The sequence below is a fragment of the Triturus cristatus genome, chromosome 11, assembly GCF_964204655.1.
Source record: "Triturus cristatus chromosome 11, aTriCri1.1, whole genome shotgun sequence".
NCBI lineage: Eukaryota > Metazoa > Chordata > Amphibia > Caudata > Salamandridae > Triturus > Triturus cristatus.
In genome coordinates, this window is record NC_140594.1 from 348,629,181 (window position 1) to 348,652,968 (window position 23,788).

Sequence of the window (23,788 nt, forward strand, 5' to 3'; positions counted from 1 at the left end):
AGAAGGTCTAAGATATGGCCGGCTGCGTGGGTGGGGGATAGTATTTTTTGCGCCAAATTCAAACTCTTTAGGGAGTCTTCTAATTGGTTAGCTAGAGGGCAGCTTGCATTGTCCATATGGACGTTAAAATCACCAAGAACGGTGAAATTAGAGTAACGTATGGACAGGTTAGCAATGCAATCGAATAGAGCTGGCCAGTGGGTGGCCAATGTGCTGGGGGGGTCTGTAAACCAGTAGTCCCGCCATCGAGGATCTGTTGGAGAATTTTATGTGAAAGGCCATGGCCTCAATAGGTCCCAGGCCTTCAATTTTCATATGAGTCATTTCCCAGTCTTCCCTTAGAATTATTGCAAGCCCTCCTCCTAACCTATTGTCCGCCCTGTTTACGTTGATCAATCTATAGCCCATAGGGACCGCTAAGCAGATATCAGGGTTAGAACATTCTTTCAGCCATGTTTCTGTCAAGAACAGTAAGTCCCAATCATGAGTCTCGAATAGTAGCCAAATGTCTGCAGCGTGTTTAGGGAGGGATCTGCAATTAATCAAACCGGCCCTAATCTGTTGACCGTGAATAGGGTTGTGGGGAGAACCATCACGAGGCTGTTCCGCATCCATTTCATTAATCATATCCTCCATCCTGACGCATCTATTTAACTCAAAATTGCAGGACCCACAATGAAACTTAGCATGTCCTCTGCCTCTGAATGATATAGTGTCCGGTGCAAAACACAAGGCGTAACGCAGTGTGGCTGTGATAAAGCAAGCAATTGGTCTCTAGTCCAGGACCTAATCAGTTGGGGGGGGGGGTTCGGGCAGCATGGCTGGCACTGAGCACGGTCCGAGCGCGGACGGGAGCAGACAGGATTGCCTTGGGCGCGCCATCAGCGCGCCAGCGGCGCACCCGCTGCGCGACCGCGCCAGTGCTGCTAAAATAGGCTTCTAGCGCAAACTAGTCCGCCAACCCGACTTCCCACCAAGATGGCCGCCGCGACCCAGAGGAGCCCGATCCACAGGAAAAACGCCTGTTCGGGACTGGGACGGCTTCGGGTGAGTGACAGAAGTATCAGTTAGTTACTAATGGCCTAATACATAACATACAGACAGTCTTAAGACGAATGTGCAAATAGGCAAAGTGTGCGTTTTAAAGTTAAAAACATAGGCAGTGAATGCAGTCACCTCGTACCAAGCGTAGCTGTTCACAAGAGTATAGCGCTTTCCCTGCTCTCGGCTCAAGCCTTAAGAGCGAGTGAACGCTGCGCGACCGCGCCAGTGCTGCTAAAATAGGCTTCTGCGCAAACTAGTCCGCCAACCCGACTTCCCACCAAGATGGCCGCCGCGACCCAGAGGAGCCCGATCCACAGGAAAAACGCCTGTTCGGGACTGGGACGGCTTCGGGTGAGTGACAGAAGTATCAGTTAGTTACTAATGGCCTAAGACATAAAATACAGACAGTCTTAAGACTAATGTGAAACTAGGCAAAGTGTGCGTTTTAAAGTTAAAAACATAGGCAGTGAATGCAGTCACCTCGTACCAAGCGTAGCTGTTCACAAGAGTATAGCGCTTTCCCTGCTCTCGGCTCAAGCCTCACGCGGTACGCGGAAATGTTTCATTCTTGAAGAAAAAATTGGTCCCCACAAAAAAAAAAAGAAAGAAAGAAAATCATATGTTTTCTCACAATTACAACACTTTCAGTCCCTTCATAATAAAAACGATAACATTTGTTCCTCTGTAGCTATACTAATTGTGACGGGTTGCATTCTCACTTGCACCGCCACATTTTTCAACTATAAAGGTATTGAAGGAAGCAAAGAAAAATATCAGCCATGTCCCGTTTTCAACTGTCCCAATTCTCAACGTTTAACAAAGTGGCCACAAGACATGTCACAATGATTTGAAGGGTAAACAGACCAGCAAAATGAAACAGACTTCATAGCGCAAAGACCTACATGTACTGTACTTCGCAGTCAGGCTCTATCTGCTATAATTGTACACACGTTTAATGTGAAGAAATTCTCACTCGAGTGTTGGTGCACGTGCCTCCTTTGTAGTGCTCTAGGCATTCTTTTCTTTTTGCAGTTTTTATATGACGAACTCAGCTTAAGGACAAAGTAGCGCTTTGCAGAAGCACTATTTTTATCACACAAGGTCACATTCATTTTTAGACACAAGAAGATTGTGATCTGTCCCGAATCACAGGAAGTTGAGCCGACGCCGACTCTGCAGCTGGAAGCAAGCCTGGTTCCCCAGTGTCAAAGCAAGCAGCCCTGAAGGGAAGGTCCTCTCTCTTTGATTATCACGTACTATTGTAAAGAACAACAGGAGAGAGAGGGAAAGTGAGTCACTCTGAATCCCCCTTGACAATGTATTCAGAATCAACAAAAGAGCAACTATGAGAACTTGAAAAGTTAGGGTAGCACAGAGGAAAAAAGTGTTTCTTTTAAAAGAACCCTCACTCACCAACCTGGTTGGTGACATGCTTCATCATCGGGTTCCCACCAAGGAGGCCGAGTGCCTCCCTGGTGTGCTACGACGCCTGGTTTACAGCAGAGCTGGTCTTTTTGGGGCAGGTACAGGGATGTGAGTGTTTGGGAGTGAAGTACAGTTTAAAAGGTGACGGGTTCTATCCAAAAATGAATTTTAATGGTGGAGAAACCAGTGACCGTTAAAAGAGAGTGACGGATGTTAGCTGGCTGGTTAGGTTCACCAGGACCATCCGGTTTGATAAAGTGAATATAAACAAATGGTCGACATGTTTCAGCTTATTTTTGCATGTTCGCTAAGCTTTCTTCAGGACCGAAAAAAGTTCCATGGCGGTATGCGCTCGCTAAGGCGCATCCTAACCTATGGAACTAAGTGAATGGTAAAACTCACGGTTCTACCACAGTGCACTTCCTGGGTTTTCCTAGGCCACTAAACTATAGAAAGGAGACTTGCTTGGCGTCATGGGGGATCAGTATGCTGCTAGAATTTCTATGCTCACATACTCCCGCAATGTACCTAAAGCTGTCCTCCTAGGACACTTTTTTCCTCTGTGCTACCCTAACTTTTTAAGTTCTCATAGTTGCTCTTTTGTTGATTCTGAATATCACGTACTATTGACATGACGCCTATAACTGTGCAGAGCACAACATTGGGGTTCACACTTGTTTGCCTTAGAGTCTAAAAACGAATGCCCTGGAATTACACTTAAGTGAGGATAAAGTTTTAGCTCCCTGCCTGCCTCAGGACTGACTGTATACAAGTCTCAAATTGCAAGACTGATTTTTACCTAAAAATCAGACCTAGAGCAGCTGCTAGAAGCAGTTGCGCCTCCTCCGCAAAGACGGAGGAGCGTCGCCCCACTGCTCTCTGAGTAGTGAAACGAGGAAAAAAAAAGATAACAAAGTAATATTATTTTCTTCTTCCTACTGCAGTGGCTCAGTTGTTTCCTGGGGGCGGGGCTGGGCCCTGTGACTCCATAGCACTGCAGGGGGAGGAGGGGTGGCACTCCAAGTGTGCATGACAATTTGACTGGCCCTCTCGGGCCGCCCAACACAGTCATGCGCACTTGCCATATTCTCCAACCAGGCTGCATTACAGCCGGGGTGGAGAACATGCCCAAGGCTTCCATGCTTGGTCTGAGCACCGAACTACAGTGCTCAGACCAGTCACAACGTTGCATTTCAGCATTGTGATTGGTCAGGGGAGCTTGGGGGCCGGGTGCTTCCTGCTGCCGGACTCTAGACAGGAGGAAGCCAAGAAGATGAAGAGGATCGGAGGAGAGTCAGCGACAACACCGGCCGTAGCTAGGTAAGTGTGTTTTTTTTATTTTATCTTTTTCATTTTCCCCACCTAACCCTTCGCCCTCCCGCTGCTCACTACCCGAGTCCGCTAGCAGCCGCTACTGAGAAAGTGAATACGAATCAGACGAGGCCATGAGTAGCATTTAGTGAACCCAAACGGACGCTGGCTTGCTGCTTGTTTGGAAGCTAGCGTGCAGCGCGGGCGGGTTATCTCCAGACAAATGCAGGGCCTCCTAAGCGAACATTGAAGAACCAAGACCTTAGGGGCCTGGCGGCGCAGGGTACGCCTTAATCTCCTGAGTTCACCTGCTTTGTCGAACAGAGACATGAGACACTCCGTTAGGCGTAGAAGATAAGGTTTATTAGCTGCAGCTAAGTACAGTTGTCCCAGAAGTACACTCGGTATGTTCTTAGGAGACTGCCACTTTACTTCGTGGCGCACAATCTTTTATAACATACATATTCACAAAGAACACTCCCAATGCATACAGGGTCAACCAATGAGAAGAATGTGAAAACAAGATATTGAGTAACTCAAATAAGCCCCTCTCCCAACAGTGTTTGTCACCCTTCCCCACAAGTTAATCAGTGGTAGTGTTTATAAGTCGACTTGCAGGTGGCAGTACACATTTGTATGGCCTAGAGGACAGTTGTGAAATGAGAGAATACGAGTAAAGAATAGCGAAGGCCAGAGGATAAGATAAAGTCAGGAAAGAATGGTGCGAGCCAACGGATAGTTGAAACAGGGATCAGTCAGACCAGATGAGGATTAGTGGAGTCGGCCGGACCCTGACACCAGCTATAAACAGAGGCAGGAGGTTATTTGACATGTTGCAGTAGGATGAGGAAAAACAACTCTTCGTTCACCGTGCCGCCTGAGTGAGGGCAGCACAAAATGGCAGAAAGACACAAAATGGTGGCTAAATACGAACGAGATCGGAAACTGAATTACCTCAGAACACACAAGACATGCAAATGCAAAGAACAGTAATTCAGAGCCATGTTTTGCAGGTGTTTCTCTTTGTTTTTGTAACGTAATTTTTAATATATTGTAAAAGAGTTAAAGTAGTTATAACCAGTACAACAGATATAAGCATTCATCCGGCCATTCGGCTTCGGATTAATACATAGATCGGTTAATCCAATTAAGATGGTGTAGGGGCACATGTCCTACTACATGCCTAAATACAGCTACAAATGTACCTTATGTAATAAAAAGCAAAACAAATCATAATTGAGAAAGAAAGTAATTGGGAACTAAGGGCCTGTGGGATGGAATACTTAGGCTCTTAGTGCTGCCTGCTACAGTGTCTAGCACTGTATGGAAAATATTATTAGTAAGGGGATCGGGACACATGGGGTCTCTGCCTGGTCAGTAAATATGCCCCATGGTGAGGGTATCTGGTGACTGGGACCATGGCGGACGGAGGAGGAAATAACTTCCATCCAGTGGAGGAGTGTGGCTCAATGGTTAGAGCGGCAGACCCTGAAGCAGAGTTCTGGCCAGGGACCAGGGTTCGATTCCCGCCTCGGCGGGGCTCGGGCTCAATTTCCTCGGACCTGTCTATTCTCGCCTCGGTGCCTCTTCTAATCATGGGCCCCACGCTGCAACTCTGGGCAATAGCTTGCTTAGCCTCCACACCGGCCCCAACAGCGCTAAGGATGCCTGGCTTCACCCTGGGGGTGCCCAGGAGTGGACACTTCACAGGGAAAGCCAGGAGGGGTTCCACAGTGGTATGAGTATCAGCGCCAGGAAACCGCAAAAGGCGACACCGCAAGGTGGCCGTCTGGTGACAGTGCGCTCTATAAGTACCTTGACATTTACATTTTACATTTACATATGAGATCCTAATCTGTCTTTGCAATCCCCTTCAGACTCCTGAGGGGGAGACATTCTATGGTAGGACAGTTACGCAATTTCAATCCCCATGCCTGTTCATGTTCCAAGGGCCTGAGGTTGCTTAAAGCTTCCCTCCTCACAGTCCACCCACTTCAAAACCTCAGCACACCCCAGCTGAAGGAGCAGGCCATTGTGGTCTTTCCAGGTGATCCCAACTAGGCAACGGGCAAGTATTAATGCAAGGTACAAAAATATATTGGTTTAACTTTGGGCCTAGGGAAAAGGCTCAACAAACAATAGTAAGGTGTTTAAAGGATATGACCGACCATTGCCATCACAATACATCTAACAATCATATCCCAGTATTTGAAAAGGGCAGGGCACTCCCAAACCATGTGATAAAAATCTACTGCTTCACATCTTGGGCACTCTGCCTATGCCTCTGGGAACACCACATTAATTCTCATAGGCGTAAGGTTTTCTCTATGTAAGATATAGTATTGGATGAGCTTGAACCTAATGTCCCTTTATCTGGAGGTGGTGTGTTCCAATATATTGTTCCAATCCCTGTCCGAAACTGGAATCTGCACATCAGTCACCCACCTGTCTTTGAGAGCTCCCATGTTCTCCTTGGCTTACTGAAGAAGTGCTTTATATAAAAAAGTAATGGCTGTGATTGTACCCAATGTGGTGACATATAACCAGCAGGGCATACTGGGTCAGTGGCTCGTCTGCCCCCATATGGTAACACTCCAGCCCTTATAGTCCCATAGATTAAGAAATGGTGGGGGAGGGGAGTTCAAATGCATATAATAGAGTCTGGAATGGTCTGAGTGTGCTGTTCTCAAAGGGATTGCCAAGAATCCAAGAGATCAGCCCGACCTTATCCTACAGTCCCCTACAACCATGCCCAGGGCTCAAGACGGAGACCACTGCCAATGGGAGCTCCTTAGCGTAGGGAAACTTACAAGTGCTCTCTGTAGTACCCTTGACCAGGCATACTTAAGTGTGTTGGTCAGGACTTTAGGTGTGGCACCCTGTGTTTTGTGTCATGGATTAAGGATTATCTGCCACTATATGGCGCATTTGGGGACACCTACATTGTCCTCAAACTTGCTACTCTCCATTTTGTCCCCAGTATCAGTTGTGCTGCAAAATAAAATAGCTCAAAATCAGGGACCACCGGCCACTCTCCCTAATAGGAAGCCGAAGTTTGGACGAGGAAATTATACACAGTTGTTGGTGCCTCAGAGCAGGAACAATAGTAAGTTGTCCTGTTCCTAAAATTTGTGATGAGGCACCCGAACCAGGAGCGTAGAGAACAAATATAGTAATCGGGGCAGCATCAACATTTTGGCCAGCCCAGCACGACCCATAACTTAAAGTGCTAGTGAATGGCAAAAGGCCACAGTATGACGAATAGAAGCTATCGTCGCTCGTATGTTACCTTCTACCTATTGAGTTTCTGTACTGTTGGAAATGGTCCCTTCTTCAGGGTCATCCCCAACATTTTTACCTCCCTCCTCCCTTTTTTGCTGAATTAGTTTTTGTTGACCTAAGGAGTCGTGCACTTTATTCTTCTAACCAATGGTAAAGAACCTGAGTTCTCTCCTTAAAACATGGTAGAATTGGCTAATACTCAATGGCATAGTTAATTACTTATATGTCCCTAGTAAAGTGCATTACATGTGCCCAGGGCCTGTAAATTAATTGCTACTAGTGGGTCTGCAGCACTGATTGTGCCTCCCACCCCCACTCAAGTAGCCCTTTTGAACATGTCTCTGGCCTGCCACTGCAGAGCCTGTGTGCAGTTTTAAACTGCCATTTCAATGTAGCAAAATGAACCTTTCGTCAGGCTCAAAGCTTCATGTCACCCCTAAGGGAGGCCCTGGATGGCCCATAGGGCAGGGTGCACTGTTTTAAAAAAGTTGGGCATGTACTTTTACGTTTTACACATCCTGGTAGCGAAAAGCTCTTAAATTCATTGTTCACTACTGCAAGGCCTATCTCTCCCATAGGATAACATTGGAGTTAACATATTACATTTTCTAAGTGTAATTTCCAAATGGGAAGAGATTACTGGTTGATGTTTGCTGTCTCTGAAATCCTAACAAAAAATCTGAATTTATGGTAAAGTCAGACTTTAAATTGTGACACCGAAAATGCCACTCTCAGAAAGTTGGCACACACATTTCCTCAAAGTTAAGCCTGACTGCTCTGTGCCAAGCTCCCACGGGGTTGAGCACAGGTTAATTTGGGGTTTACTTGGGCCTTACCCCGACTAGGAATGTGGTTTCTACTTGACCAGAGCTTACCCCCAGTCAACCAGAAACCCAATTTCTAACACTGGTGATCAATGGTGAGGATAGAAATTATGTTTGTGCTGCACCATACAGTGATTTGGTGTACACTGCCATCCCACATTTGGGACCAATTCAAGTTTTAATTCTCCCTGATTGGCTTTTTTGCTTTTTGTAAATTTTCTCTCTGACTGTTGTGCCAGAACCCACCTCTACAAGCATGGAGTCTGAGCTGGATAACCTGGAGTCATACACTGTGGCTGAGCTCAAGAAGTTTTGCCAGGAGAGGGACTGCCCGGCAAAAGGAGCACCAGGAAGGCAGAGCTCCAGGAGGCCTTGAGGGCATGGGCAGAGGTCCACCAGTCACCAGCAGATGAGGAGGAGGGAGAGCAGGATGAGGAAGGATCAGAGCAGGACCAACAGGAGGATTTCGGAATGCAGTGTGTTGAGGAGAAGGGTAACCTACTCCCAGGACTGGAGATCCCTCTAGCGTGTCTTCAAGGGGCCTGACCCCAGAAGAATAGGAGGACAGGAGGTAAGAAAGGACGCTCAAGTTAAAGCTGTCCAAATTGAGACTAGACAAAGAGAAGGCTGAGGCTGAGAGAGCCTTGGAGGAGGAGAGACTAGCCATGGAGGAAAGGATAATAAGCTGGACATCAGTGATAAGCAGATGGAGCCCCACAATAATGGTGGCATTATACCTGTAGCACTCTGTGGAGACAAAAGGGTCCATATTCCTCAAGGTCTGGTGCCTGACTTTGTTGTGGGCAACAATAGTGACAAGTGGATTGAGGCTATTGAGATCATCTTGCAGATGCACAAGATCCCTGAAGAAGACTAGGGGGCTAGTCTGTGGAGGCATATCCCTAGGAAGGGGAGGGACACCCTACTGGCCCTAGAGAAGGGAGACAGGATGAGGTATCTCCTTGTGAAGGAAGCCCTTGTCAGGAACTATGGTCTGACCCCAAAGAAGTACAGGCAGAAGTTTAAGGACAGTCAGACACCGGCCCTACAGACCTCGTAAAGTGTATGGATTCCTTTTGAAAGTCACTGGATGGGTGGGGAAGGACAGTGATGTAAAGGATTATCGGGGCTGGTCAATTTGGCCACAAGGGAGCAACTGTTCAGTACTCCAACAGCTAATGGATAGTAAGCTCATTGATCCCACGGAACTTACTAAGGAGGCAGAGCACTGGATCAGCACCAGAATCCAAAAGAAGGTACCTAGGAGTAACCCCAAGAAGGGTGGTTCAGGTTCCCCATAGTATAGTGAGGGGTTGTCAAGGAAGACACAGACATGTTCTAAAGTAAGGGTGGGCAAGAGTTCCCTTGCCCCTTCTGAGGTACAGGGAGGAGGTTCTGGTGGGTGGTGGCCAGGGTGCCCCACTTCCAGCTCCCTGCTTTAATTGTTCCTAGCTAGGACACAAGAAGGGGGGGCTCTGTCTGTCCTAAGAAACCCCCCACTGGTGGGACTTCTACAGGGGTGGCCAATATGACCTTAGTGGTAAGTAGTTCCCAGGGGCAGTTCATAGACCATGCCTTGCTCTTCCTTAGCTGGGAGATAGGCCCAGAGGGTGAGCTGGTGATCCCTGAGGGTGGGGGTCATCACTTACACCAGGTGAAAGTGAATGGGGTACATGACACTGCTTTGAGGGACACAGGGGCTAGCCAGGCCATGGTAGTGGAAAGGCTAGTTTCTCCAGAGCAGTTCACTGGCCAAGTGTGTAGGGTAATTCAGACCCATGGGTAGGACTTCTTCCGCCCTATGACCCTGATAGCCCTGTAATGGGGTGGGGAGGAGACCCAGAAGAGGGTCATAGTTAGTCCCCAGATGCCCAAAGACTGCATTCTGAGGAAAGAGTTGCCCATGGTGACAGCAGAACTGGGACGATGCCCTGACAGTTTGCCCTCTGTTTTCTGGGGATACCACTCCCAAGCAGAGGGTATGGGAGCCCAGATGGAGGGGCAAGCTGATGGAGGACTGACCCCATCTCCTGTTCAGCCTCAGGGTACTCAGCCCTAGGCTGAGTGACCAGTCTCAGGATACCACTTCTGAGCTGGTGGGAGGTAGAGTGGAAAAGGGTGCAAGACACCTGGGGCTCCTGCCCCCGCTCTGATACACCTCAGAGAAGCCTAGATGCCCTAGGCCCTCCCTTTTGACACTGACAGCTGTCAGTGGCCTCTGTTGGCTGCAGTCCTTATGGGCATAGTTGTCATTGGTTGGGGATGGACATCTGATTCAAGAGGTGGAATGTACCACATGCACTTTGTTTGGCCATTGTGTTACTACTCTCTTCCTACTGGGATGCATCTGCGAGCAAGTTGAGGTTAGGGGCAGCACAGATAAGGTCCACTAATCAGGAGAAGGGTTCCCCATGGCTCAGGAAACTATAGACCGGAGGGTCCAGCTGGGTTCAGAGAGGTGTAGAACTCGCAAGCGCCCCGCAGTAGAGGACCATTGCCCACATTCTATTGCAGAAGAAGGAAATCCCATCAAGGTTTTCAATGGTCTACCCTGGCTTTAGGCTGGAGTTGGTTGTGTTAGAACTGGCCCCTTCAGCAGGGCCTTCCCCAAAATGTTTTGCCTTCTTCCTCCCCTTTTTGTGGAATTACTTTTTGTTGGCAGGACTATGTGCACATTACCACTGCTAGTCAATGCTAAAGTACTTGTGCTTTCTCCTTAAAACATGTCAGAATTGGCCTATACCCAAGTGGCATATTTAATTAACTTTAACTTATAAGTCTCTAGTAAAGTAACCTATCTGTGTCCAAGGCCTGTAAATTAAATGTTACTAGTGGGTCAGCAGCACGAATTGCGACCCCCCCCCCACACTCAAGTAGTCCTTTAAACACATCTCAGGCCTCTCACTGCAGGACCTGTGTGCAGTTTTAAAATGCTATTTTGACCTGGCAAAATAAACCTTTTGTTAGGTCCAAACCTTGCATTTTAATACATATTTGTCACCCCTATGGTAGGCCCCAGAAAGCTTAGAGAGCAGGTTGCAGTGTATTTAAAAAGTATATCTACTTTTAAGTTTTACTTGTCCTGGTAGTGAAAAACTTCTAAATTAGTTTTTCACCACTGTAAGACCTATGTCTCCCGTAGGATAACATTGGGATTACCTTATCACATTTTAGAAGTGTAATTTACAAATGTGAAGACATAATTGGTTCATGTTTGGTGTCTCTGGAATCCTAATACAAAATCTTAATATATGGTAAAGTCAAATTTTACTTTACAATTCTGAAAATGCCACTTTCAGAAAGTTGTCATTTTCTTGTCTCAGCCATTTCGTGCCTGTAGCTTCTCCGGTCACATGACTGGGTGTAGCTGGCAGTTAGGTTTTGTGTATTCCTCAAAGATACCCACAAACAATGGAAGCTTAGGTGTGACTGAGTTTGCCATCACTGGCAGGATAGGAGGTAGGAGCTGGGCCAAGCCTCATTTAGGCCTGAATAGGCTGTGTCCTGTCTCCATACAAAGGGCTGCATACCCCCTGGAACCAGGGCAGGGAAGGCAGGGCATCTGTGCACCTCAGAAGGCATGCTTCTGGAAGCTTCTCCCCACTTCAAAGGCCCAACTGTGTATAAAAGGCGAACCTGAGACATTTCCAGTTCAGTACACTTCTGATAAATCCAAACTGCCAAATAGCGGAAAGTATGGGGTATTCAATGTAAATTGGGGGCTATGTCTAGTGGAGGTGTTTCACTTCCTTGCTCACAAAGTGGGTAAACATGCGATTTAGACCAATTTACCACCAGCTCTGACAAGGCATCAAACTCTGTGAGCGCTTCTATCGTACTCTCCAAGTCCGATAGCTCTCCATGAAGATAAAGCGAAAGGATGCCCGCTTACAAGGATATATAAAGTGTTCTAGTATCTATCTGAAGACCCCGGTATCTGTGGCCATGCAGGAACAAGAGGGCCAGGGGTTCAAACATCATGGCAAAAAGTGCTGGGGTTAAAGCGCAGCCCTGTCTGGTGCCTCTTTCAATATGGGAGGTGTTCGAGATAAGGCCTCTCATCTTCACCCGGGTGGTGGGATCAAGTTTGGTGAGGTAACCTCTGCCCAGATCCATGCAAATCATGACAATCTATAAATATTCCCAACTCAGGGAATTAAAGGCTTTCTTGATATCCACAACCATTATTGATGCCCTAGGGCTCGTCAAGGTGGGAGAGTGCAGTATATGTATTAATTGTCTGATATTCAATGTGGTACAATGGGTCAGGACAAATCCGGATTGATCTGGGTGCATGGTATCCTGCAGGTGGGGCTGTGGTCTAGTGATCAATATTTTGCTGAGGATTTGATAATCCACATTCAGGATGGAGAGAGGCTGAAAAGAGGATACCAAACCCCCCACGCTCCCACGGCATCCCACATTGTTGGAGTGAGAATTCCCCCATCCCACACAGCTTTCAAGATATCACTGAACTTAGGATATAATTCAGTTGCAAACCATAATTTCCAGGGATTTTACAGAGAGTCAGGGATTTAATAGTACTGCGTACCTCCTGTACCTCAATCTCCCCCCTCCCAGGGCTGCTGCTATCTCATGCCCAACTCTCGCGATCCTAGCATTCATAACGTATGTAGTATGCAATACATTGAGCCCAGGACCTGCAGCGGCTCTATTTTGTCGGGCATAGTAGTCTCAAAATTCTGCATCAATGTCTGCCTGGGTATATACCCGAGTCCCATCGGCTCTAACAAGAGACAATATTTGCTGGCAGCTGTGGGAGGGGCCAGCAAGCCAAGCTAATAAACGGCTTGACTTGTCCCGTTTGCTGTCTGCTTTTGTAATTTATTGTCAATAGTCAAACCCCCTCAGCCTTTTCAGGACATTCAAAAGTTTCGCCTTCACCTCCAATATCTGATGATGGGCAGCGAGGTCACGGCGGCTCTCCCTCACCAATTGATCAAGTATGAGTTTGTGACTAGTAATTTCAGTCAGTAATTGGGCTCAAATCACCTTTGCTGCTGTCAGGCAATGGCCTCTGACCATCACCTTAAATGCCTTGCTTCCACTCAGAAAGAAGAGGAGGTTCCCTCGTTCTCTGAAAAAAGTTTCGGATAACAAATTCCAATGACTAGCAAAACACAAGATCTTGAAGAATTTCTGTAGACAATCACCAGTTGGGATTGGTGGCCTAAGGGAATACCATCAGAAATTGAGGAGGAACAGGCTATGATATGCGTGTGTTTTGGCGAGGTATTCCATGTGCTGGAATTTCTGACTCAGTGAATCCCTACAAAGAAGTATATCTAGCCACACAAAGAAGTTGTGTGTCCCTTAGTAATTGGAATATTCTCAGCGTTGTGGATTTTGCTCTCTACACATCAACCAGGTCCCACTTTCTGCTACAGTCCCGAACGACCCTTGCCCTCATGTATGTTGTTGAGGTGGGAAGGGTGTGGATGTGACCTGTCTAAGGACTGGTCAGCTATGCAGTTTAAGTTTCCTCCCACCACCAAGGGATAAGGAAGAAGGGTGGGGAGATGTGGCGTCAGTGACTTTAGAAAGGTAGGCTGATCCAAGTTAGGAGCATACAAGTTGATGAACGCCACATCCATCCCTCCAAATTCCAGTACAATATAGCCCTTATCAGGATCAAAGATCTCAAGTTGTGGAAGAAAGAGCCCCCCTGGTAGGATCCATATGATCACTCCATGAACAAAGGCAGAATAAGTAGTAAAGAACACCCTCCCAACCACCTTGTCAGTAAGGCCAGACCCTCCGATTTATTAAAATGCATTTCCTGCACCTTAGCAACCTGCACTTTGCACCGCTTACTGTAGACCTGCACTTCCTACCGCTTACAAGGGGAGTAAGACCCCACATATTCTAGGTTAGTAGCCTATATTAGAACAGGTGTCAGCCATCATATACAGTTATGATCCTCTACATCAGGGGCCACCCGCGACCCCGGCAACCACTGATAAGTCCCCCATGCAGAAACCAGGAATAACCAAAGGCAACAATTCAAAAGCATATGAACACTCTCCAACTGTGCCCTCCCCAGGAACATTGCGCAACCTCACACTGTCCAACTCACAAGATAACATGGTGTGGCAGCAGAGGCCCCACACTGCCAAGCCCCTGCAACACTGTGAGGGGGTTATCCCATGGATCCTCACTCATGGAGTTCCTAGGCCCTGGGCAGTATAATAAGATATGGAAGCCCCATCTGCTTCCAAATTTTGACACATACAAAAATTAAATCTCAATCTGAAACAAGAAGAAAGCATATGAAAGAAAATAAACTGTAATTTATATAATGTCATCTGCAGTGCCAGGTGTGATCTGATGCAATATAATACTGGTATCTGTCCAAGAAGGGCTGCTCGCAGCTGAGCGAGTCATCATCTGAGCTCAAATGTTCCCTGGAGCCACTGCCATCTCACACCAATGTTGCCACTGCCGCCACTATTCCCCTCTTCCCCTCCTAAGCCTGCTGGTGCGTGGCCCACATTTGCCTTTCCTTACCCGGCATGAGTTCCTGCACCGCCAAACCCTCCCAGTCGATCAGTTTGGGTGAGAGCGACCTCCATTGTCGTACATATCCTGCCATTGCCTAGTCTTTTCTGGCATATTGTAGAAGACCATTTTCCCATCAAGTTGGGTGCGTAGCTTGGAAGGAAACAGTAAGGCATAGTGGATTCCCAGTTCTCTAAGCCTCCTACTCAAGGCCATAAAAGAAGCCCTCTGTCTTTGCACAGCCACAGTAAATCAGGGAAAATTGAGCCTCTGGCATTGTCCACAGTAAGGGGCCCCACATTGCAAGCTTGTTGAAGTATAAAGTCTTGATCCCGATAGAACATCAGCCAGAAAACGACAGGGCATGGATGTGCCCCTGGGTCAGGGGGTTTTCAGGCACCCTGTGTGTCCTCTCAAGAGCAAAATGCATAGACAGTCCCTCTGTTGCAACGACCTCCTGTAGCCAGTCCTCAATGGAAGTGAGCACTGACAAGCCCTCCACATGCTCTGGCAGGCTAATCACCCTTATATTATTCCTCCGAGCCCTGCCCTCCTGGTCTTCAAAGCATATTTCCAGGACCTTGATCCTGCCTGTCAATGCATCTAGGCCGGTTGCATGTCCCCTAGACATGGGTCCTAGTGTCTCAAGCTCTGCTTTGACCTGTTTAAGATGGGTCACCATTTTGCGGTGATCATCCCACAAAAGGCCCATGTCCACTTTTAAAGTGTCAATTTTGCACTCTTAGGCATCTTGTGTGGAGCCAATGGTGACCAGTATAATGTTGTGTTTGTCCTCTTGTGTAGAGTCCATGTTCTTCACAGTGGTGGCACAGCTCAGCTCACCTGCTCTGTGGTGTTGGGTTCTCCCCATCGCTAGGCCTGTGATCGGTGAGCTGGGCTTAGAAGTGCAGTGGACAGAGAAAGATTAAGGGCAACTGCTGCTGGGTAGAAGAAGCACTACTAGTCCCGGACGTGGGCACAGGAGAGGGCCAGCAGTCTTCCAAGGGAGCACCCAGAACTTAACTGAGTTGTTTGTCACCAGGGCACCAGGGGTTTTGTGTATGCACCAGAGAAGGGGGCAGGCACTTGGAAGTTAGGGCACAAGATGCGGGGCACAGCAACAACCCTAGGTGGGTCTCGACACTCACCTCAGTCCTCAGGGCCCCTCCATGGTCAATGCCAATATCCAGGGCATCCACCAAGTAACAGCATTGGCTGCCATGCCATGCAGAGCAAGTCTGGCTGGGTGGCCTTCAGAGCTCCAACAGCTGAGCCCTATCATCTAACAGACCCAGTCTCAGCAGGCCTCCAGCCACCAGGGTGCCCACTGCTCAGCAGCCAGCTCGGATGCCAAGTTGCCCATACAGCAGCCAAAGTCTCCCGACTACGCAGAAGTAAGCTGTACGATGGGTCCTAGGTGGAGTCACCATCCAGCGAGACATGGCCCCAGTACCAGGTAGTGGCTCCTCAAAGCAAGTGGGTGAACCACTGCACAGCCATTCCCCAGTCTCCGCTCCACTGTGGCGGTGTTGCTAGCAGAGGCATTGGTCTCAGCAGGCCATCTTAAGCCGTGTCAGCACCCTCCACCATCCTTGCCTCGTGCACTCGTCTGCTCTGCAACTTCCCTCACACCAGAAGTTAGGGGGGTTCAATCGGGTAAAGCAGCACTTCTGGGGCATCAGGTTGAGGGGAAACTCCTGAGACCTCAGAGAGTACCTCACTAGATGCAGCTATCCTGCATGGCCCCGCTCTCCCCTTACAGGTATTCCCCTTGAACTGAAATGTACCCCTTATCCCGGTAAAATAGCAGCCAAGTGACAACATTGATATGGCAGTGACAGACAAGAGAGAAACTAGTGCCTATCAATAGGTCAGTGCTTGAAGTGCGTTGCCTCTAAAGAGGAGGAAAGAGGGGGAAGGGTCCCTTCCCTACTCCAACTGCAGTTGATATAAGTGAAAACACTGCCATTTCTTCAAAAAAGTAATTAATTCCACTGCCATATACATCCCACCAAATTCTTCTTTGTATGAAGCTCAATAAAACGTCATGGCTTCCTATTCATAGAAATATGAAGAAATCATTGATTAAGCCAAAAGGTATTACTGCCAAAACCTATTGGCTTTGCCAATGCTTGTTCTCTTTTGTTTGAGAGCGATTTACTTTGTAGCTGGCTCTCTAGTCCAGGCAGACATTTCCCTTTTAACATGAAGCAGAAACATGAGCAGCACGTTCAGGCTGATACCAACAAAAGCATCACATTTGTAGGTCATTACAAGTGATTTTCTCGCCTCGCTGAATAACAAAAGAGCCTCAATTTCAGGGATTGTTCGTTAATAGCAAAAGTTTGCTATTCATCTTGACAAAATGTTCCAGCATTGCTGGGAACAGCTGTAAGTGTCTCATGATTGGATTTAGCCCATGGCAGCACCTTTTAGTTCTGTATATCAAAGTTCTATTTTTTTATCCAAAGATTGACCGTTCGAGGGGAAGTTCCTGTGGACGAATTATCAGACCGTTCTACAGGACCACTTATGTCAGATGGCTTTTCAAAACTATTTGTGAATTGCACTTCAGTAGCCCTGAGCAGAGGTGGAGAGGCTTGGTGTGCCAATACATTGGTTAAGGTAGTTGGCCTGGTAGAGAACAGATGACTGATCCCTCTAACCTCCCATGATTGGGTTCCTCCTTGAGTATGGCTGGCCTAGTCAGGCGATCTCAAACCGCATTGCTCTTGCTGTATGAGTGCATCTAGGCCCCTTCAAAGGGATTTTTGGTAACTTAGGGTCCTCACCCTACCGTAAATAAAGGCCGAATTGTAAGTAAGTGGGCAGGAGCGGTAGACAGGGCCCTGCAATGTGGAATTATGAGGAAAGTAGAGGTGGAAGGGGATAGCGCACCAGCCCCTCCCTTCACCATGACAAGACAAGAACACTGCGTTCGCCCTTCTTTTCTAGGACACTTGGAGACAGATTTTTAAAACATGCATGCAACGCAGCGCAGCCCCCCAAAGAGGCTTTCTTGCTTTGTACTACAGGGAGAGAGCAGGGGAGTGCCATATCTGCAGAGATATGGCTCTCTCAATCCCTTTACCTAGCGTCAGCGCAGATTTCATCATCCGTGTGTCACACACACACTTTAGCGTCATATCGCTAGGCTGCCTGCCTGAGTCTAGCATAGGAGTCTAGCATAGGGCACCCTTCCAGTCCTAAATATTTTATATAGATAAGTTCAAACACTTTCCCACTTTGCAGAGTGCTGCAAGCATAAAACACGCATGCAGAGTAGGAAAACAAAGGACGAATTAGAACATTTCTCCTTTTAACGCCTCCTTTCAGATGGCGTTAACTTTTGGTGCTAAACCTAGTCTACAATTGTTTGTAGATAGTGTTTTGCGTCAAAAGGCATGGGTGGTTGCATGGGAATGCTCATTTACCACCCATGCAACACCCCCTTGTCGCTAAGTAATGCAAAGCAGTCCTTTATGCTGCTTTGTGTTATATGTAGTGACTTTTCAGTGCAAAACCTGTTTAAATTGGTAAAAAAATAATTTTGTGCTTGTTAGTGTCACTTTTGTAATGCTAACCCAGCGCAAAATGTTTGAAAATCTACCCCTTGGTATTTCCCTTGTTTTGTCTTCATAGGCGCCCCCCCCCCCCTCCCCCACCTTACACACACACACACACACACGGCAGCACGAACTTGGTCTTCTGAACTGAAAGGGAATGGTGCTGAGGTCAGAGCAGTAAAACTTAATTTTACCACAGGGGGCGCTGGCATGCAGCGCCCAGGCTTACAAGTAAATATGTCCCTCTCCCAGCCTGTAGAGAGCACTATCCTCCGCGCTCGGCGCATGAATACAATTATCTGCAGCCTTTTAATTCTTGAAGCAGGGATTTAGTGAGGTACTTATCAGTCCTTTTGCTAGGATCAGCGTCGGTGCATGTGGATAGTCACAAACATGGTGTGAGGGTGCTTTTAAATAGATAAGTAGGAAGATTCTCTGTATGTCCTGTTGTTGCATGACTTGTCTTAGTCCCTTCAGTCAATGAACCAATACTAGGCAGCGGGCAGGGTAAGATGCCTGGACTGCGCGAACTGCAAAAAACATTTTCGCTGGCTCTCTATTAGCATTCCCTTCCTTGAGTTCCCAGATAAAAGTCTTTCGATTTTACTCAGATTTTACTTCTGATTAATAGCGCATAAAATGGTTCTCAGCAAACATTTCCAGAAGAGGAAGGAATCAAGGCTTGGAATCTATGTCGCAACAGAGTTAATGGTAAATGAGCCCAGGTCTCTGGGAATTCCATGCTGCTTAACACATTTATGGTGAAGAACAGTGCAATTTAAATTAAAAGCAAAGTTGTGTCAGTGGCAGGCTCTAATTAAGATCCAGATTTTAAAAAAGTGCATACAATCTGAAAACAACATTTACAAAACTATATATTCAAGTACAGAGATGCCAAATGAAAAACAAGAATTGCCGAAGCCAATAGGTGTTGCTTTTGGGACCTTTCGGCTTAGCCAATAGGTTTTAACCGCTAAAGAATAAAAAAGAAGCTTCTTTTGACGCAAATGCGTCATTTTGTATGCATGCTCGCAACGCATGTGTGGCACGCGCCTACAAAATCACACATGCATTTTTTAATTTTTATTTTTAATTACCAATCAAAGTTGGATCAACAACAAAAAAAAAACACTGGGGAGGGGCATGGGTGGGCAACACAGGGAATTAAAATTACATGAAGGGCAGAGAAGCACACAGTGATAAAAAGCATAAACTGGGCAGCACACCAACACAGAGACCAGGGGAGGGTACTGACAAACGCACAACAAGAGAGAGCAACATGGAGAAAGGGAGTGAAGAGACAGAGCAACACAGAGATGAAGGTGGGTGAAGAACAAGGCATACGGAAACAATCTAGAAGGGGCAGAGAAGCACATGGTGGGACCGAACTGCATAGAAACGGGGGGAGGGGGGACATGGAAAGCACAGAAGCACACGGAAAAACAGAGCAACATAGAGCCTGGAGGTGGGGGCCTGAGTAACTTGGAGATGTGGGCGCATATAGGTACAGAGTGAAACAGTAACACTGAGACGGGAAGCAGAGAAGCACATGTTTAGACAGAGCAACACAGAAACAGAGGGCAAAGAAGCACATGAAGGAGACTACTGGGAAACACACATGCTCTCGTACTGAAAATAAAAAAGTATCACCAAATAACCCGAGCAATGTAAGGACACAGTAATGTGTGTATGCTCCACAAATTGAACAAATTCATGGCTCAGAAATAAAGCCCACGCAAGCCATCATAAGAGAGGCTGGCAAATGAGAGTGACATGAAGGCCAACTAGTCGCAAAAAATGCCCACTCTCTATCCCCGCTGTAAGCTAACAAAATGTCTAACAACAGAGAGGGCAAAGACCATCTTAGGCAAGACCTAACCAATACCAACTAATGTTTTCAAATCAAGTACTGACAATGCTCATAAACTTACATTTCTTTAGCACAAAGTATTGCTATTCTGCATATGGTGGTGGTTGGCATTTACTTATGAGATTTTCCATGCCAAACTGGCCTTTATTTAATTACCAGACTACTCATGCAAGCTACGTAAAACATGGGTATTCTAGTTGCAATCAGGGCCCATGGTGAGATGTACCTTGCCAACTTCAGCTTCAGTAATCTATGAATTCTGCAGACAGAATGTTCTTTTCAACACAGCAAGAGATTTTTTTATACAAATCCTCTACATTACACCAGTCCTCATTACAAGTTACCCTGTAATCTTGATGGACATCAGTAACATGAGTTATGCGTCTACCCCAATTACAAGAACGGCTGTAACTCTGTGGGTCTGGAGTTCTTCACTCAAATACTTCACCTGCTCAAAGAAGGTGACATCTACAGGAAAAGTACAGGCAATACCGTGCGGGAATCAGCACAGAAATTCAGTTTCATAGAAGTTATTCCCCAAATACTCATCATTAGGAATAATTCAATATCCCATGACTTTTCGATACTGGCAGTATCAGTAATTCTATGGGAAAGGGTGGAAAATCACCAGGCCATTTTCTGGCTCACTTGTAATGAGCCTTATAATTAAAAACTTTTCTCGTCCTTTAACTTAGACAATAAAACAATTTAGTCCAATTTTCCTGACTGTTTTAGGAAACATTTCCCTTTTCGAAACAAGCAATGTTTTCATCATAGCTTCACCAAGTTGAACTTGTAATATTAATAAAACATATTGAGCAACAAGGATAGTATGTTCCAATATTATTGTCTTCAGATTCTAGTGATATTTAAAAAACACACATTGGCTTTTGACCTGTGGGTTATGATGTGCCAAAAATCTCTCACTGGCAATATAGAACATAGGCCATTGGGGATACCTGTTATGCATCCTATGTAATCGTATTACGAGAGCAGAGACTTGGTTCATGCAGGGCCGGATTAAGATCTTTAGAGGCCCTAAGCACCTAAAAGATTTTGGTGCCCCTATATATATCTAATTCAAAATATAAACAATAATGAACCGAAACAAAACTTACCGTAAGATGAACATTGGGTTTATTTTTGTATACTTCTACTTTATTTATATTTGAAAAGTTTTCTCCTACTTTTTGTAATTGCACCATTTGCAGTTTTGCCTCATATGGTTCATGGTAAATCCAGCAATTGAACATTTCTGTGGTGCCCCGTCCCTTGATACCCTAAGCACGTGCTTATGTTGCTTAATGGTGAATCCAGGCCTGGGCTAATGACATATGGCTGCTGCACAGGCAATAGCCAACCATTTTAACTGCATACAATGGTGTGCTAGTAGTGGTCTTACATGTCTTGACTGGTGGTCGGATTATGCTAGGCTTTAAATAAAAGACAACTTTGGCAATAGAAAAAAAAAAGAAGAAAAATCCATTGTCAAAAAGCAATTTATCTACCTAGAAAAAATTTGAAATTCCATCTGTCTGATGTTGACTGGCAGTTAAGCTTGCCAGGCTGGTGGCTGTTGGGCAACCTGCATTAATAGCTTGGTATTTGAGGGAAATTACAGTGCTATTTCCTGCTGATGTAGTCATTAACTCTGAATTCGTTGGTGCGCTGAAAAGGGTGCAGCACTGAAGAATAGATTTCTGGTTCAAACTGCTACTCTGGTTTCTCCTCAGGTGGCCACAGACCTTTAAAGGGAGCCCTGAAGGCCTCTGTGAGGACAAGTGCACTAAAGTGCCAGCAGGCCAGTCTGCCCGTAGTTTAACCAGCCATCCTTCTCCAGTAGGGGATCCACTGATGGCCCCTTCACAGCAGGTGCACTTTGTGACTACACATCCCTTTAGGACTGCCTTTTGAATCCTCCATTCCACCTCCAGTGAAGTTTTGTTATCACATCTCCTCGTCAGTGCATGTAATTGGTGACAGGCATAACATCTCACAACATCAGGACTGTAGTAAGAGTAACGATTAAAGCATCCACAGTGCCTTCATTAATTATGTAAACTGTTTGGACTGTCTTTACAAACAGTGCGATTTTCATTATAAATTCTGGTTCCACTAAATATTGATTACATTGTGTTTATTTTCTTATTGCATTAGTAAATGTACAGCCCAAACATACATTTAACCTAATTTCACCCGTAGCCTAGCTTTCTGCGCCTAGAGAATCAGCAATCAGAAAGCAGGAGTGAAAACATTATTTCTTGAATTGTATTTCAGCTATAGATGAAGAAAACGCACCTGCAGGAAAAAAGGAGAGATGTATTACTCCATTCTTTGCGGCCAGAATGTTGGAGAATTCATAATCATTTCGGAAAAAAGTGTGATGCCCGGATAAAGCAGATGTCTTAAAAATGCTTCATGTGACATTTACTATCTTCCCACGGTGTGCATTGTGATTGATCGTTGCAAATTCCTCCAAAGGAAGCAAAAAGACAAAAAATCTATTGATGACTTTGTTTCCTCACTTAAAAAACTTGCCATCAGTTGTGGTTTGGAAATCTCCATGACAAGTTTATAAGAGACCAAGCCAATTAGCACATTAACAATTCTGTAACACTTGAAATATAGTGGGCAGTTGGAGACTCAGCTCTCAATGATGTAGTTGTTTTAGTTCTACAATCTAAATTTGAAGTGGAGTAAGGCAGCCTCGAAAGGTTCTACAATAAATAGACGTGTGTGTAAAGTTTCTTACAGTAGTAATCAAAAGAAAGGTAAATTGAATATGGGATGTGGTCAAGAAACACAAGAAATCGAAAAAGATGATTCTTTCCACAAACTGGGGATAGAGCTGAAATATCTTTCATTTCACACATTTCATACATTGCTTAGATGCAAACATTTACAATGTCAACAAACAGCAGGTAAACATTTTGATCATGAATCCTCTCACTTTCCCTTTGAACGACTAATAAGTGCCTTCATTTAAGACTCTCTAAGATTCCATTTGAACTAAACAGCATAGTAAATTACATTGCTTAAGGTGCACGTGCCAATATAAATACCCGATTAATTCTGAAATATCTTATACTCCTGCAATGCGCTGCACTGCGGCCGTTCAATTGCAGTTATAGGACTATGATGCAATGACAATAATTCCCACGGCTGATAAGTAACTCAATACTTACTGACAAAGTGACAATGCAAATAAGGTGCTTATTGCTATGAGCTCCAGCAATATACAAAATAAATTGAGTGAGGTTTTCATCACTGAGATATTAAAACAGTTCTTTCCTACCTATGGAACTGCTTCCATCGCAGAGACCCCCCATATTTCCCTATAGCAACGTGTTTGTTTAATTTTGGCATAGTACCAATACTCTATCTGACTAATCTTTTTCATCTTACCAAACCAATCCCCTAAGGTGGGTTTGCAGATGATTTCCAATGTTGTGTGATAATGGAGCGAGACAACATTGTAGAAATATATATAAATTGTGCGTACCTCTTCTCAAACGCAGTAGAATGGCCAGGCCTAACAATGCTATAGATAGTGTAGGCTGAACTGCAAATCCCACTCTAAGCGAGATTTGCCCAAAAACCTGTGCCCAAAACTCAGAAACTGCCCTGCAAGAGCAAAACATATGCTCCCAATCTGTCGCATCTGGGGCATTTTTTGTTGGAACCTCCAAACATTTTGTTCAACCTCTCTGAAGCATACTAAAGCATCCAGCCATTAAAAAAATGTCAGTCCATGAAAAGTTCTGGGTTCTGAGTTATGAGTTCCGATAAAAAATGCTACAGATGTGGTAGTTTCAATCATGTGTTGAATTGAAAAAAAGGTCCTGCACAGTACAGATGTGTTTGAAACGCAGTAATGTAGGGCACTGCATCAGAACTTGTAAAATGGGCTCTGATAGTAATTGAGTCAAATGTGTAACCAAAGCTAA

At 45.7% G+C, this 23,788-nt stretch overlaps 1 long non-coding RNA gene across 1 annotated transcript in view; it reads left to right on the forward strand.

Annotated features, from left to right (window-relative positions):
- The first annotated feature begins 1,311 nt into the window (after positions 1-1,311).
- The window catches only part of LOC146784158 (uncharacterized), a 34,827-nt gene continuing 12,350 nt past the window's right edge, over positions 1,312-23,788 (forward strand). The window contains exon 1 of the long non-coding RNA XR_014970788.1: positions 1,312-1,395. This is a non-coding gene — a long non-coding RNA (uncharacterized LOC146784158). The remainder of the gene's footprint in view (positions 1,396-23,788) is intronic.